The sequence below is a fragment of the Eutrigla gurnardus genome (assembly GCF_963514095.1).
Source record: "Eutrigla gurnardus genome assembly, chromosome: 16".
Classification (NCBI taxonomy): domain Eukaryota; kingdom Metazoa; phylum Chordata; class Actinopteri; order Perciformes; family Triglidae; genus Eutrigla; species Eutrigla gurnardus.
The window spans coordinates 16,016,338-16,031,519 of NC_139927.1; the positions used below are offsets into that span (position 1 = coordinate 16,016,338).

The 15,182-nt window shown below is 41.8% G+C and overlaps 1 protein-coding gene across 1 annotated transcript in view; it reads left to right on the forward strand.

Moving 5' to 3' along the window:
* The window catches only part of LOC311027005 (heparan sulfate glucosamine 3-O-sulfotransferase 5), a 72,931-nt gene that overhangs the window by 28,044 nt on the left and 29,705 nt on the right, over positions 1 to 15,182 (forward strand). The window contains exon 2 of the mRNA XM_084030750.1: positions 12,551 to 12,626. The gene's annotated coding sequence lies outside the window, so the exon portion shown is untranslated. The remainder of the gene's footprint in view (positions 1 to 12,550; positions 12,627 to 15,182) is intronic.

The window sequence follows — 15,182 nt, forward strand, 5'->3', positions numbered from 1 at the left end:
TGTAACAATTATCTTTCATGACTTGAGAACACACTGACAGGTGGAAGACAAAAACACAGACAGCACAAAGCCATGGCGGCAACCTGTCAATCACAATGTAGCCCTGCCCCTTAATCATCCCCTGCTTTATCATCGACTTGACTCTACATGGACCATCATTTAGTAAATGAACATCATGCAGGATTGCAGAAGACTTGGATTGATGTAGTACAGATTACAGTGGCGAAAGGGGAGCTTAGCCTGAAGTCAAAGCTCTTAGATCTACCTTCCGACTGTCACCTGTAGCCGTGGGCTATGAAGCGTTCTGCTCTTTGGTATTCAAGGAGTCAGTTGAGGTGATTCGGCCACATCTCTTTTGGAAGTTTTACGTAGCATGTTCCTGCAGTGGACGAAGCTGCAGTTTCAGGACCTCCAGGTTTCTGCAAAGCCTACAATCTTCAGTGTAAATTCTTGTTTAATTCATTCTTTTTCATAATTAAACTGCTGACTGCATGTTTACCCCATAGCACATAGTATCAGTCAGTTAAACCTCAATAACAATAAATAATGTTATTTCTGTTGTTTTTTTTCATCTCTGTCATTGAGACATTCAGCAGTTCTGTCGTCCTAAACAAACAGGTAGGAGTTTTTTAATAATAGTCTAACATTACTTATTTGTAACCAAACTATGATGTTTTCTTTATTAAACCTAACAAAGCATTTTTGTTCCATAAATCTAAATTGTTTCCGTGGCATCAGCAGCAGCACACACTTTAATACATTATTGTGTTCAGAGGCTGTGACAGAACATTATTTGAGATGGCGTTGCAGCGACAGAAAGTTGTTTTTGGGTGGAACAAAACTGTGGAACGATCCCTTAAATGTGGTGCTGACACTGCTGCAGCCTCCTCTAAAGCAAGAAGCCACCACGACCCGGCAAACAAGGGGATGGATGGGTGGATCTTCTGATCAGCTGTTGACTAGTAAGGGCCATTTCGGTCAGGGGAATGCACTGGAACCACTGGGCCAGTGCAAGAAGTGGGAGCATTGTGACCGACTGCAATGGCAAAGAGAGCGGAAACTAGGGGTGTGAATCTTTGGCTTCACTTTGATTCGATTAACGATACAGTAGTTGGCGATTCGATTCAAGGACAATTTTTTTTTTTTTTGTAACGATTCGATTCTGTAAACCACGATTCGATTTAGTAACTTGTAACCAAAATTCTATATCCATTAAATAAACATGCAATAATGCAAGTGAGACTATCTGTATTCTTCTCAAAGGGGAAAAATAACATATGTATTCTATAAAAAAGTAAACCTGCATAATATTTTATGCTGAATACAAAAATGTAATTAAACATTGCTCAGTTATTTTGAACATTATTCAATAGACTACATGCTGGCAGGGGAAAGTGCGTCTTAAACGTATTAAAACATTAATCATAAGTAAGAATCACGATTAATCCGATTAAATGCATTTATATTGATTATTGGTGAAGCCAAAACGATTCATTCTATTTATTTATTTTAGCAGATCGATTTAGTAGAATCTATAGGGCTGACAATCGATTCATCGATTAATCGAATGAATCGTTACACCTCTAGCGGAAACACATCCCTTGTTTGTAATTTACTTCCTGTCTACAGGCGAACGCCAGTGTGTCGTTTCAAAAGTTTGACTAATTTAAACCTTTTTCTCACCTCGGTCTCAGTATTAGATTTATGTGCTTTATAACAAAGCAAGCTGTGAAGTTGTCATGTGGATTTGTTTATTCTGGTTTGAAGAGAATGGGCTGCTGATGTATTTCTCGTAGTAGGAGACCGGGGATGATAGTAACACCTTTTGTTTGAGCAAGTGTAAGCACTGTTGGTGCTCGAGATCTCAAATTTTGACATGTGGTACCCATATTTGTCTGCTGTGAATGACATACACTTGGACTTCTACTACACCATCACAGATTATGTAAATTAATGTCAAACACAAAGAGGTATGTTGTTACAACCTACCCCAATACCGGGGTGAATTGTAACACTACTTGAGGATGGATGTAACAATTAAATTATTATACTTAAAAAAAGATCTACACTTAAAATGTATGCAAGAACTTTAATGAATAATAATTTTCTTCTTTTGCCCCTGATAGTTGATTTTCTTTTTTGCACTGCTTCTCTTCTTTTCTTCCTCTTCCCGTGCCTGTTTTACTGGTGTGTCTGTGAGGACTTCTTTCTTTTGCCAGCAGGATTCTTCCTGGCTCCTGCTTTAGGAAATGGACGGACAGCAGATGGACTGAAGCCTTGAGCTTTCAGGTTAGCTGAGGTTGAAGCTTCAGCTGCCAGGGTAGATGAGGTGGAGGTGTGGCCTGGTTGGGCTGAGGTGGAGGCATGGCCTGGTTGGGCTGAGGCTTGGTCTGGTTGAGCTGAGGTGGTGGTGTGGCCTGGTTGGGCTGAGGCTTGGTCTGGTTGGGCTGAGGTAGAGGCGTGGCCTGGTTGGGCTGAGGTAGGGGCGTGGCCTGATTGGGCTGAGGCTTGGTCTGGTTGAGCTGAGGTGGTGGCGTGGCCTGGTTGGGCTGAGGCTTGGCCTGGTTGGGCTGAGGTAGAGGCGTGGCCTGGTTGTTGAGCTGAGGTGGCAGGAAAAGCAGACGGATCAGGGCGGTCTGTGACCTGTGAAGGTGCGTAGTCACAGTCTTGGAAGATGTCTAGATTAAAAGGCCAGATTCCTATACATCTAAATCCAGCTTGTATGTTGCTTGGAGTTGCAGTGAGAGGGAATGCAGTATTGACCAGACTTGGGATGTTGTAGATGCTCATTGTTTTAGCAGGATTCCTTCTCATCCATGCGTCACTGGCAGTGTTGATCATTTTTTTAAATGGACCATACACGCTACGATCCAGGGGTTGTAGTTTATGACTACAGTGCGGTGGAAATGTAAGAAGGATAATGCCATTTTCTTTGGAGTAGTTGACTGCCTGCACTGAGATATGTGAGCTGTGGTTGTCTAACAACAGTAACACCTTCCTTTGAGGAGTGACTTTTGTATGCTTCACGAAGTGTTTCAAAAAGACAAGAAACTCTTCTTCCTGCATCCATCCTGAGGCATGGCCACACCCAACACTACCTGGTGGTCCACCAGCTAGGAAGTGCTCGTTGTACCTTTTACGTGGGAAGACAAAGGCTGGAGGAATGGCATTTCCCAACGCATTCACAGCACAGGCTACTGACACCAGAACACCTCTTTCTCCTGACGTCATGGCCCCGAGTTGCTTGACACCACGGTGTGCAATAACACGGTCAGGAGCCTGGACCGTTGTGACACCTGTCCCATCTACATTCCAAATATCATTTCCATCCAACCCGTGTTTCTCCATGACATCTCCAAGCTTCTTGAAGAATCTCTCCACATTTGTGCGATTAAAGCTTGTGGCCCGAGACAAGCTGGTTGGCTCTGCGCTTCTGATGGCCAGATTGGTTTGACGTTTCATGAAGCTTGAAAACCAGTCTGGTCCTGCCATGGAGTTCTCATCCCAGGAGTGGGGGTGCTTACAGTTGTATTGAACTGCCAACTGGTAGGCAAACTTCCTGACCTAAGACACACATCAGAAATACACGTTATCAACTATTTATTTGTTATTATTTATTACTATTGCTCTTTTGTGAATCATATTGCAAAGTGTAAGCACTTAAACATCTTGTTACCTCTCGAGGGTTTAAGCCATAGTACAGGTCAGCTGCTTCCTTTAAGTACTCAGCCACAAGTTCCTCCTGTTCCTCACTGAAGACCTTCTGGCTGCTACGGTAGCCTACATGGGGTATCTCACTGTTACCCTCTTTTCTTAGCTTCTCTGCAGCTTTACAATATCTGTATAAGGTAACATGGCAGATTTTGTGGGCCTTGGCGACTCGTCTCACAGATGTTCCCTGGATGACTTCAGCTGCTGCCTTCTGGAGAACTTCTGCAGGGACACCCCTGTCTGTTTTACGCTTCCACTGCCTAGGCATGCTGTAAACAGGAGACCAGTACAAAATGTCAACATATGGGGAAGGTTGTAACACTTTAACAGTTACAACCATCCCCATGCCAGGCAGCCATTAATAGCTAACCATTTTTAGCATTTAGCTTCAAAGCTAGCACTAATGCAACACGTCAAATTAAACTAGAGAAACTACTACTTGAGCTTATGTAAGTGAAACAACTGTATCAACAACACAATGGACACTATTCAAAAAATAGTTGTGATGGAAATTTTTACTTTCTTACCTGGAAAAATAGTTTTTTGGCTCCAGAACAGACAGTTTTCAACTCAGATACATGAGGCTTCACCAGTGAGGTCAATTTGTCAGTGGGCATGGACTGTATTGATGACATCACCACAGCTCGTTTCTGATTGGTCAAACTGAGAGTGTTACAACTATCCCTTTGTTACAACCATCCCCGGTCTCCCCTACCTCAAACGAAGCTAGTGAGAGTGGAGCTCAGTCACCATGTTGAGAATACGTAGATGTCCTTTGTATGGACTTCTAAAGGAAGAGGAGTCAAAGAACAAGCAGCTCATATTCATTTTCTTCAATCAATCGCAACAGAGTGGACTAGCTGACCAATCAGAGCATACAGGGCTTTTTGGGAGGGAGGGGCAGGAAGTCAAACTGAGAGTTTCAGAGAGGGGCTGAGAAGAGAAGCTGCAGCACAGCCTGATGGGAAAATGAAGTGATCGTTTTATCAGCAAACCATGTAAACTTGTTCTAGTAGCAACCTTAAATACAAGTATGCACCAGAAAAGGACCATATTTTGTCCTTATTAAGCAACTCCAATGTCCCAATCCCAGGTTGTTGCGTATGTGGGATCATACACACGTACATCAAGACTCCTCTGAGGCGTCCTTTTCTATAGCTGGTTTCAATAGTTTGTGTTATTTTCCTCTACTTAACCTCATTTTGTCAAGTTATGTTTGTGACAGTCGACGGCCAGCTTGATGAGCTGTCTGCCATCAAATAGCATCTAGCATTTGGCTCATCCTCTGCCCCCCCTGATAGAAACACTGTTAGCTCAGTCAGTATGATAGCCTTGTGTTAGCACTGTTAACGCCAGCTCAGACTTCGCGAAAGCTGCCGAGAGGCTATCCAAATGCTCCCAATCTCTTATTATGGACTTTTAATATAAAAATACGTATTAAAGCAGCTTTAAAGAATGTGGACAACTGCACAGGTGTATAGATGAGATCAAAATGAAGGTCAATGAGTTATCCCAGCAAGGAAAAATATCATTTACATCAACTACTAACAAAAATGTATTATTATTTCTCAGAGAAAATGTTTGACCTCACACTCTTGATGCAGACCTTTTAGAATTGAGAGTCTGAAGAGTGAAAATCCGATAACTTTCTCTGTGGAGTAAAAGGGTGTTTGAAATCACGAGTTAGCTAACTAACACGTTTGACCTTCCTCATCATCATTTCATCATGTCATCCAACTGTCTCTCCCTTTATCACCCCAAACTTCCTGCTCTCACATTAACATCCGACCGTGCTTGCTAAGTCGTGATCGATCTCGCCTGGCGTCGCCGTCTTAAGCGATCCTGTCCGTCGCCCGGATATCAAGCCTTGCGTGCGGCGCCACGCAGCCCAGTCTTTGATGAAACCAGCAAGTTTCACCCATTAATAATTACAATCAGGCACACAAGGACATCTGTTTCCCGGGGCTGTATCAGCGCTTACACAGTAACCTGATGCAAGAGGGCTAAAAGTGGACTTGTGGTGACACTGCAGTTTTTCACAACACCACCCTCTCTTCTCTCTTCTCTCTCTCTCTCTCTCTCTCTCTCTCTCTCTCTCTCTCTCTCTGAGTGGCTGTCTTGGCCTGATGCCAAGTTATGTTATAAACGAACACATTCGCAGCTCTGGTTTGGCTCCCGTGGCCTGATAAAGACAGGTTGAAGAAGAGCGAGATCCCCACAGCTGTGGAGGTGGGATAAGCGCTAGTGGACACGAAAGCTATTTGTCATTGTTAATTATTTGACTGCTGCAGCCAAAAGACATCCAAACTAATTAACAAACACCAGTAGAGTGCAGCAGGGGACACATCGTGGACGTGGGATTGTTTGCGGGAGTTCTCGAGAGTTTGAATGACTTTTCTAAAGTAAACTTTCAGGTTCTCTCGGAACTGATTTTGCCCTCTCATACTCCTGTTGTTGTCGTTTTGTTTCACTTGGAATACAGATAAGTTTGTATTTATTTGTATCTCTCTGAACAGTATAACCTCATATATGACACAATTACAGGGTACAAAAGAGGACCAAAATGCAATCTCTTGTTTGTTAAAGATTCTTTTAATCCTGATGTTCTATCGTCCCTCAGACATTGGCATCAAATATTTTGGCATTTTGCGACATCCCTGTTTCTGTCAGGTCTCGTCTCACAAGCATTCATGAAGGTGCTCCTGTTCACAAACAAAACATGTAGCCTTAAGAAGAGAGCTAGAGAAGGAGGCTCAAATCTGGTCTCTTTAACAACTCTGTTCATCTGGGCAAATCTGTCAAGTCACAGTGTTAATGTCCAAAATAACACTTTGTGAACTGAACTAACAGTTTAAAATATTAATATTATGATGCCGTGTTGTATCATGTGACACCATTAGACTGAAACGAGCTAATACCGTCAGTCATTTATTCTACATCCACAATGTTGTCATTTCAAGACATTATCATTAAGTACTTCTGGGCTTTTTGTCTTGCCAGAGATGCTTCTACTTCCAGGCTCATTATCTGTTCCTGGACAAACTACCCAGAAGAGCATTTTCTGCTCATTATCAGTATTTGGTTTCAGAAGAACAAACTGCTACAGGGACTACGTGGATTCTCAACCAGTAAACACAGTCATCCAGTGGGAAAAAAACAACAAACAATCAACAAATTTAACAAACATGGTAATTCATGTAGAAGTTTCTGCTATTTTAATGCGAATGCAAACCACATTCTCGGGATAGTTTCTCCAACACTTAATCTGATTACATGTACTAAAAGTGTTATATTTTCTCCAGCGGGAGCCTTATTTTTTTTTTTTTAATAATGCAAGATCCTTATCGGCCCATGAAACAATAGCTTCCATTAAACGACTCTTCTAAAGGAAGTGCCTTTGTGCAGCTGGGGAACGTGCTCCGCAAACTAATCTCGCTAATGCCACTTATAGTAATAGCAGGCAGGCACATTTTAGTTTTATATGGTAAAAAGTAGGCATGTTGTTTCACAAGCGTGAGGGTAGAAGGAGGAGTGGCCTCTCAGTTTCCATAGTGACGTTAAAGTTCGGCCAACGGAAAGAAGAATCTTCAGGAACACAACTCAGACTGACGGATGAAGACGGGAGGTGCCGTTTTTATCACTTACAGGACCATTTCAGCAAAACATAGGGATTATTTTTGTTGTTTTGGCCATTAACCAAGTTAATACTTATTCAAACTACAAAACAAAATAGGGAGTTACTCATTGCCACCCATATTAGCATGTTAGCATTAGCATAGCAGCAGATTATTCTCAGGAGACATTTTAACTAGAGATGCACCGATCCATCGGCGGCCAATAAAAACATGTCGATATATTGATATCAGAATTTTTCTTTTTACTCCATATTAACGGAATCTTCGCCAAAAATATAAAATCTAGTGAATTTTAATTTCTTTTGCTTAAAATGAACTGTGCATTAATAAAATAATTCATGCCGATTGTTGTAATTGCACTACAGAGGCTCAGAATTGACAAAAACAAATAAACAACATTGTTTTTTTCTGGGTTAGGGCATTAAATGGATTACATTAAGAATCATTTGCATCCACATCCAATTTCACACACAGCATAAATTTATTTTTCCATTTGTTTTTGAGAAATGTATGATACAAAACAAGTTTAGTTTCAGAATCATCCCACAAATGTTGACGTTTTTTCACATCCTTTTTATCTTCAAATGAGTTTGACTAACCGCTGGGTTTGTTTAGAAATGTCTGTGTACAACAACACCATGAAGAATGGAAGCGATGGCCAAAAATAAAACCAAGTTCAAGCTTCCCTGTGGAAGGAAGCAAGTGTTTGAGTTAAAAAGAGAGAGACCCAGAAATGAAGACTGCAGTGAAAAAAAAAACTTCCACTCCCATTGTGTGGCAGCGACAGGAAGTCCTGCTGTCTCCCAGTTGTTTCACCAAGAACAACGCTGCTGTTAATAATTAGAAAGGTGTACGACACCGATTCACCAGCAGAACAATCTGTTGCGCACAGAGCTGTCTCATTTTAATCATTTAATTTAATTTTCTCTCCTTGTGCGTATTTGCATAAAGTAAATGAATATTTGCTCGGCGAGGCTTGGCAAACGCGTCGCCGCCGCTGTCGCCGCAGGGTGTAAGCGCGGCCATGTTTGGCAGAGTGTGTTGTCCTACAGGAGCCATAATATCCACACAGCAGCAGTGATACCAGGAAACAGCTCAGGTTAACTGCCTTATGTGTTGTGTATTTACTGGATCTAGCCTCAGTCACTCTTCGAGATTAAAGTCCGCCTGCTGGGATTTGACCCCGCGACCCCTGACCTCCCGGGTCAGCCTCCAGTGCTGCAATCACAATATTACCTCATCACCATCTCCAGCTCGGCCTCCTGGCCCCCTTTTCAGGCGAGAGGAAACGAGCTGTAGCACAATATAATTCTTATTGATTGCTACGTGCTTGGACTTCGACATTGATGTTATAATATTGTCTAATATGGTATTGCTGGCACTATATTATGCTGCATAATATATCTAATAGATGGATTTGAAGCAGAACATCAGAAAGAAGTGGCCTGCGGATTATTTTTGGCAGTAAGGCTTTCCTCTTGGAGGCCAGATTGTTGCCCATGTCCTTCACAACCTGGAATAGTCGGTGATATTACTAGTTTCTAATACAGTATACTTATTAGAGCCATGCTGAGCGTTTGGAAACAAATGGTTATATCTAATTTTTTATCTTATTTGTTTATGTGTGTGCATAAATACATCACATTAAAATGTCTTTTTTGCTCGCTGTGAGGCGGCAAAATGCTAATAACATGCTAACATGCTCATGTTTATTATGCCGGTAAAACCATGTACCATGTTCAGCATCTTTCTAACGTATTAGCATGCTAACGTGCTAATAAGCACTCTGTTGTATTTCTTAAAGGAGTAATGTGGAAGTTAAGATTTAAACTAGAGATGTTCCGATACCATTTTTCCCCTCCGGATACCAATTCCGATACTCATGCTGTGGGCCGATACCGAGTACAGATACCAGTGTGTTAGAAAAAAAGAAAGAAAAAGATCATGCTACGCCTGCATGACTGTGATATGATTATCATTGTGGTGAGGCCTGGCTCAGATTAAACCCTTTGTAAAACATGAATGAATACAGCAAATGGAAGCCATTTATTTTTTAATTCATTTTTAAATAGAACAGTATAAAACAGTAGTGCAAATTTGCAACACTCGTGCCACCCCTCGAAAATGAGTCTTTAAGTTGCACAGGGCTCTCAAGATTTTAACTTAGTTCAGCGTGAGATTTTGGCTGAAGGTACGTGTCCACAGGCAGCGTTATTTCCAGCTTCCCATTGTCTATATTAGAGGATTTACGGTATGTAAGAAGCCATGCAATGCCTTCGCATCGCGGCAAGTTTCGAGAGACGGCGCCGCCTCACGCAAGCTCTCGAAAATCTTTTAAACTGACCGTTGTCGATCTAAAATAAAGACAGATTCAGCAACTGCATAGCTTATTTCGTTATTTCATAACGTTTTTTTTAATTATCCTGGTAATTTGTCTGCGTGAGAAATACTAGATGTGACGTGTAAACAGGTTGAGATGCGTGTGTGAGAGCCCTGTGTTGCATGTCGCCGTCCTACTGGTGTGATTCGTGTAGATCTGTGATTCATTCAGAACTGTGATTGGTTTAGAACTGTGATTCATTTAGAACTGTGATTTGAAAAAAAACAAAACCCAACTAAAAGCAGAGCAGAGCCGTCCTGGGGCCTGTACTACGAAGCGAGTTCAACATACCCAGGTTATCTTTCAGAGATCCAGCTTAAGTAACCCTAACAAAGGCAATCGGAGATAAGCGGTCACACGAAGCTGGTTATCAACTCGTTAACTCAACCCAGGGTTTACCTGTTCAGCTATGAGCGCGTGCACATGAAAGAGGCGCCGTTTGCAGCATTTGACCAATCACAAACATGGATCAGTCTACGGCAGCGGAGCGGCGTATTTCACGTACGAGGAGAGAACCATAATCATACAGAAATACGAAGAAGTTAATATAATACAGGCAAAAGGCAACAGTTTCATCTGCCAAATGCAGGAAGGACAGCTGGCAAAAACTCGCTGACTGTGTGAATGCGGAAGTCGTATTAATAGTATTAGTAGTAGTATAATATGACTGCCCCATCATAAGGACACTAGTAGATCTGACTGATTTGATGACAACAGTAACTTTGTTGATAGCTTAGTGGTAGTGTTGACGCCCCATGGACCGAGGCTTTTCTGCAGCGGACCTGGTTCGAATCCGCCCTGCGGTCCTCTTTTAAATCATGTCGTCGCTCTCTCTCATCCCTTTAACTCTTACGATGTCCTTCCGCAATAAAAGGCTAAACACATAACTTTAAAATGATGAATGTGTTGCTTGGATGTATTCTTATAACGTGGTTTATGACAATATCAGCCTCAATCTTTCAGCTGCAATCCCGGCGGTGTAAAACGGACTTTGGAGCAAATCAAATAAATATAAAAACATAATTCAAAGTGGTAAGTAGGCTGTACGCTCACACAGAAAAGTATTTCCCTCCGATGAGAATCTGTATCTCTCATAAAAAACATCGTCAGGGACAGAAAAAGGGTTTTGCCGGTCTCTGTAGTTCTCCTACGAGACCCTCTCACGATCCACCGAGCTTCTTTTTTTTTTCTTATCCGTGCACCAAGACAGCTGATTGGTCAGTAGGCGGTGTGTTTCTCCACGTTGATCTCTTATCAGGAACATAACCTGCTCCGGAGCAGGTTAGCTCCACAGCGTAAGTTACCATGGCGATCTACCCCGGTAAGAAGTGAACCAGCGTCGTAGGACGGAAAACCCAGAGTTAACACTTAAGTTACCTCGCTAAGCACAAATCCTGCTTCGTAGTACAGGCCCCAGGTGTGATTCGTGTAGATCTGTGATTGGTTTAGAACTGTGATTCATTTAGAACTGTGATTGGTTTAGAACTGTGATTCATTTAGAACTGTGATTCATTTAGAACTGTGATTTGAAAAATAACAAAACCCAACTAAAAGCAGAGCAGAGCTGTCCTGGTGTGACCTGTCGATGCATTGGATGTGTGTTAAGTGCTAACAGCTGCTTATAAAAGTGCTTTGTGTTGAAACGGCTGCAGTGAGGATGTGAACAGCAGCCTCATCTATCGGCAGCTCCCATGCAGCTAAACATGTCTGTCCCTTTCTCTCTTTTCATTATTGATTCATCCTTTTTTTATTAATTCATCATTTGCTGTTTTGATTGTTGCAGCAATGCATGCAAAAGTGGTTAAAGTGAGGACATTTTGTCTTATTGGTCTCTTCTGATGGCTATTGTCATCGGTAAGATTAGGCTCTTATTACAGCTGGGTAGTTAAATGTATATATAATTGCCGGAGGTCTCGCTGGAGTTTAAACGTTTGTATTAACTGTAACAAAAATAAAACACATTAAGCCTACATATTAAACATATTACTACAATTTAATTTCATTTGTACTTTGAAGAATTTTGCCAAAGACTGGTCGTCAGTGTGACCTTTTTTACAGAGCAAAGTCCCGCCCCTGGAACGAAGGCTGGCCATATCAGAGTGTAGCTCCTTCTTGTTCTTGGCTGACACACATACTGATACAGATATTAGCTAATAACACACGATAATAGTGACCCGCCCTTCCATCCGCGGCTACAATGCACATCAGCTGCCTCTGGAGCATGTGTCTTTTGGTGCATACGCTATACTGTACCATCAGGGTGCCCATTTTTAGCCCCCCAGTGGGAGCTGACCTCTGCGACCTTTGCAGTGGCACTGCAGTTAAGATGCATTCAGCTCTCTGCACTGTCTCCTCCATAACACATCCAGACCACATGCACTTGTTCCCTGAGGCATCTATGTGAGGATGGGCTTTTTCATGCGACTCACCGTTTATGTAACCGGTTCTGTCTGTCAAACAGGCTGTAGAACTTTGTCCTTGCAGAGTATCCACTACTGGCTGGTTTTCATTAACCGGGGAAAGGAGGAGATGTTTTATTCTCCTCTGGAGGTATATTTTCACAGAGCATGTGGTCTCCCAACTGGATGCCAGGCGCTGGATCCCATTTGTCATGCAAACTAGAAAGTGGATGATTTTTTTTTTCTTCCTGTGCTGGTCTCTGAAAACCAGTGAGTCCGTCGGGTTTGTTTAGACATTTCTGTGGTGTGATGGCTTGGCTGGTATCTTTCTGTACTCGTCACCATTTTTTCTTTCTTTAAGGAATGGATTTACAAATAGTGACTTTCCAATTGCTTTAATCTGAATATTACTCTCTGTGTTACAGATGCTGGATCTGCGTGTCTGTATGAAGAAGTATCCAGGTGCAAATCACCACCTCTGGCAGTCATGAGGAATAGAGGGTATGTATGGACGACTCTTATTCGCACAATACTGCATCCCCCGCTCCTGCTGAGCAGCTGAACACCTTTCATTGATATCACAGAACAGGGAGGTAAGCTAACTGTCTTGGAGAGTAAAGGCCATTACAATCCAGAATATACTGTATATCAGTACAATGTATTGAACAGACATTACTGTTCATGATATCAGGTTGGTAAGGAAGTTTTGATACACATGTGCATCAACAGATTCTTCTGCCTCTGTCTGTCAGGTCTGAAAGACGATCATTTCTCTGTTTCACTTCATTGTAAACTGGATAGTTTTGGGTCTGACAGAACAACGTCACAAAATCCTCCGGGAAACTGTGATGGCCATTCCACTATTTTCAGACATTTTTGAGACGTGGAACAATCAAACGCGTGATTGGAAAACAAAGTTGTGTTTGTATTTATTACAGATGGGACGATGTAGGATATAAACACTCACAATAAGTTCACCGTGATGAATTTCCATTATCGGGATAATCGTAAATATCGCCACGAGTTGAAAAAGTGGTGTAGCTCATTATACACGGTGGATAAGTGAAAAATAGAGCCTGATTTAAAAAAAATATATATATTAAAATGTATTTGTTCTATATTGATGCAGGGAGACTATATATATATATACTGTATAATGTACTGTATATACACTAATAAAACACAGGTATTTCATATTTAATTTTACTGCAGGAGTCGCACATAATGAATCAGCATGTCAGAGCAGTATTTAATCACACAACGTACAATTTCTCTATGATTATTAATTCACAATATTCATGTCCAAATACTTTAAATTACAGGGGTTTGTGCCAAATGTAAAGGAGTCATCCAGAGATGAAGTATTTCTTATAAATACGGTTATAAATGGATCATCTCCAGACCCGAGCCAACAGGAGCCCATTTTCTCCTCCAGAGCCTCAGAACACATTCTAACTGTATGTGCATACTGAGCGCTGCTCCTCATGATGAATACATCCAACTTCATGTGGAAAATTGGTGAAGTGATGAATACTGGAACAATCCTGACAGGATATAAATACCTGCTCCTATTTTAGTGCAAGATTTGTCAGCCTGATCTCAGTAAGCAAAGACAGTGAAACTTCACCTCGGTTCTTTTCCCCTTAATCTTCAGCGCTCTATAAAAACATGCTGCCTGAATTCCTGCTGAATCTCTTTCTGCAGTGGATTGCACAACAGCTTTTCCATCTGACTGCAACTATATACCCTGGATCCATCCAACCACAGCTATATTATTCACTCTTGTCTGCTTTCAAAGGAGAAGTCCAGTTGTTTTATCTCCACTAGAACAGTCGAGTGTGTGTCCGTGAGTGAATGTGAACCCCCGTGTCTGTCCGAGGCTGATCTCGCATTCTGTTGCAGCAGACTGCATAATCACAATCATGCTCAAGGACCTCTCCTGGTTCCGGTGACTCACACTTATCGGAACATCTTTTTTTGCCTCTTTTATACTGCAATTGATTGACAACAATTTCCTGACCCCCGGCCACTAGGGGCAGATTGTGCATCGCTGCCCGTTTGAATGAAGTGTGTTTTTCGACGCCTTGCAGCCGTTTAGTGATGAGAGGGTTAGCCAGTTGTTTTCATTCTAACACAATACAGCATTGGTCGTTGGAGACGCTCCTGGTGGAGATCTGCACCGTTCTAGTTTGTCAGCACACACACAGCATACAGAATGAGCCGCTAGCTAGCTATTTTCTGAATTTGACAAAAAATGTATCAAATTTAAATACGTCTTGGTCATGTCTTATTATAATTAAAAAATGAAAATGGCAGGTAATCATAGATTTTGACGGAACTTTTACAAATCCCTTCACCTAAGAACAAGTCTAAAGCCACTACTGATGTCCATTTACATGCAATTAGATTACAATATGCTCATTTTCATTTACTTTGTGTTACCCGTAACTTTTAAGGCGTAAATTCTTTCTTCCATTTAGTGCATGAGTTGAAGTTGTGAATCAATCAACACAATAGCCCATTCATTTTAAAACACTTTAGTGATGTTTGGAAAATAATCCGTCATATTAATTATTTTATTTATTATTATAGAGCAAGGCATTACTATAAATTATTTATCCTTGTGTTGTTATAACAAATATAAATAGCCTAAGATTTACTTCCCTACATGCATTTTTGGCTCCAGCCACTAGGGGCCAACATAAACTGTGCCTGTTTGTCCGTAGAAGCCTCATGATATTGAAGGTGGAGAACTCAGACTGACTCTTGTGCCGTACACTGTAGATGACTGTACTTCACTATCTGACCTTGGCTTTTGACTTTGCCCTGTTAACCTGTCCTGCCTCGATGGCCGCTGCTGCCTCGCCTGGCACGCTGTTAGTTTAGTACCAACCTCAGCTGGATGGAGGTGGAGCGGAGCGTAGGTAGGCAGAGCAGTAAATCCGCACCGTCCTCATCCATCAATGTGCCCACGTTGCGGCTCTCGCCCTCCCTCCCTCCCTCCAGCTTAGCTGAGCTACGTCCCTCCTTATACACGTTCTGTGGCACATGATTAAT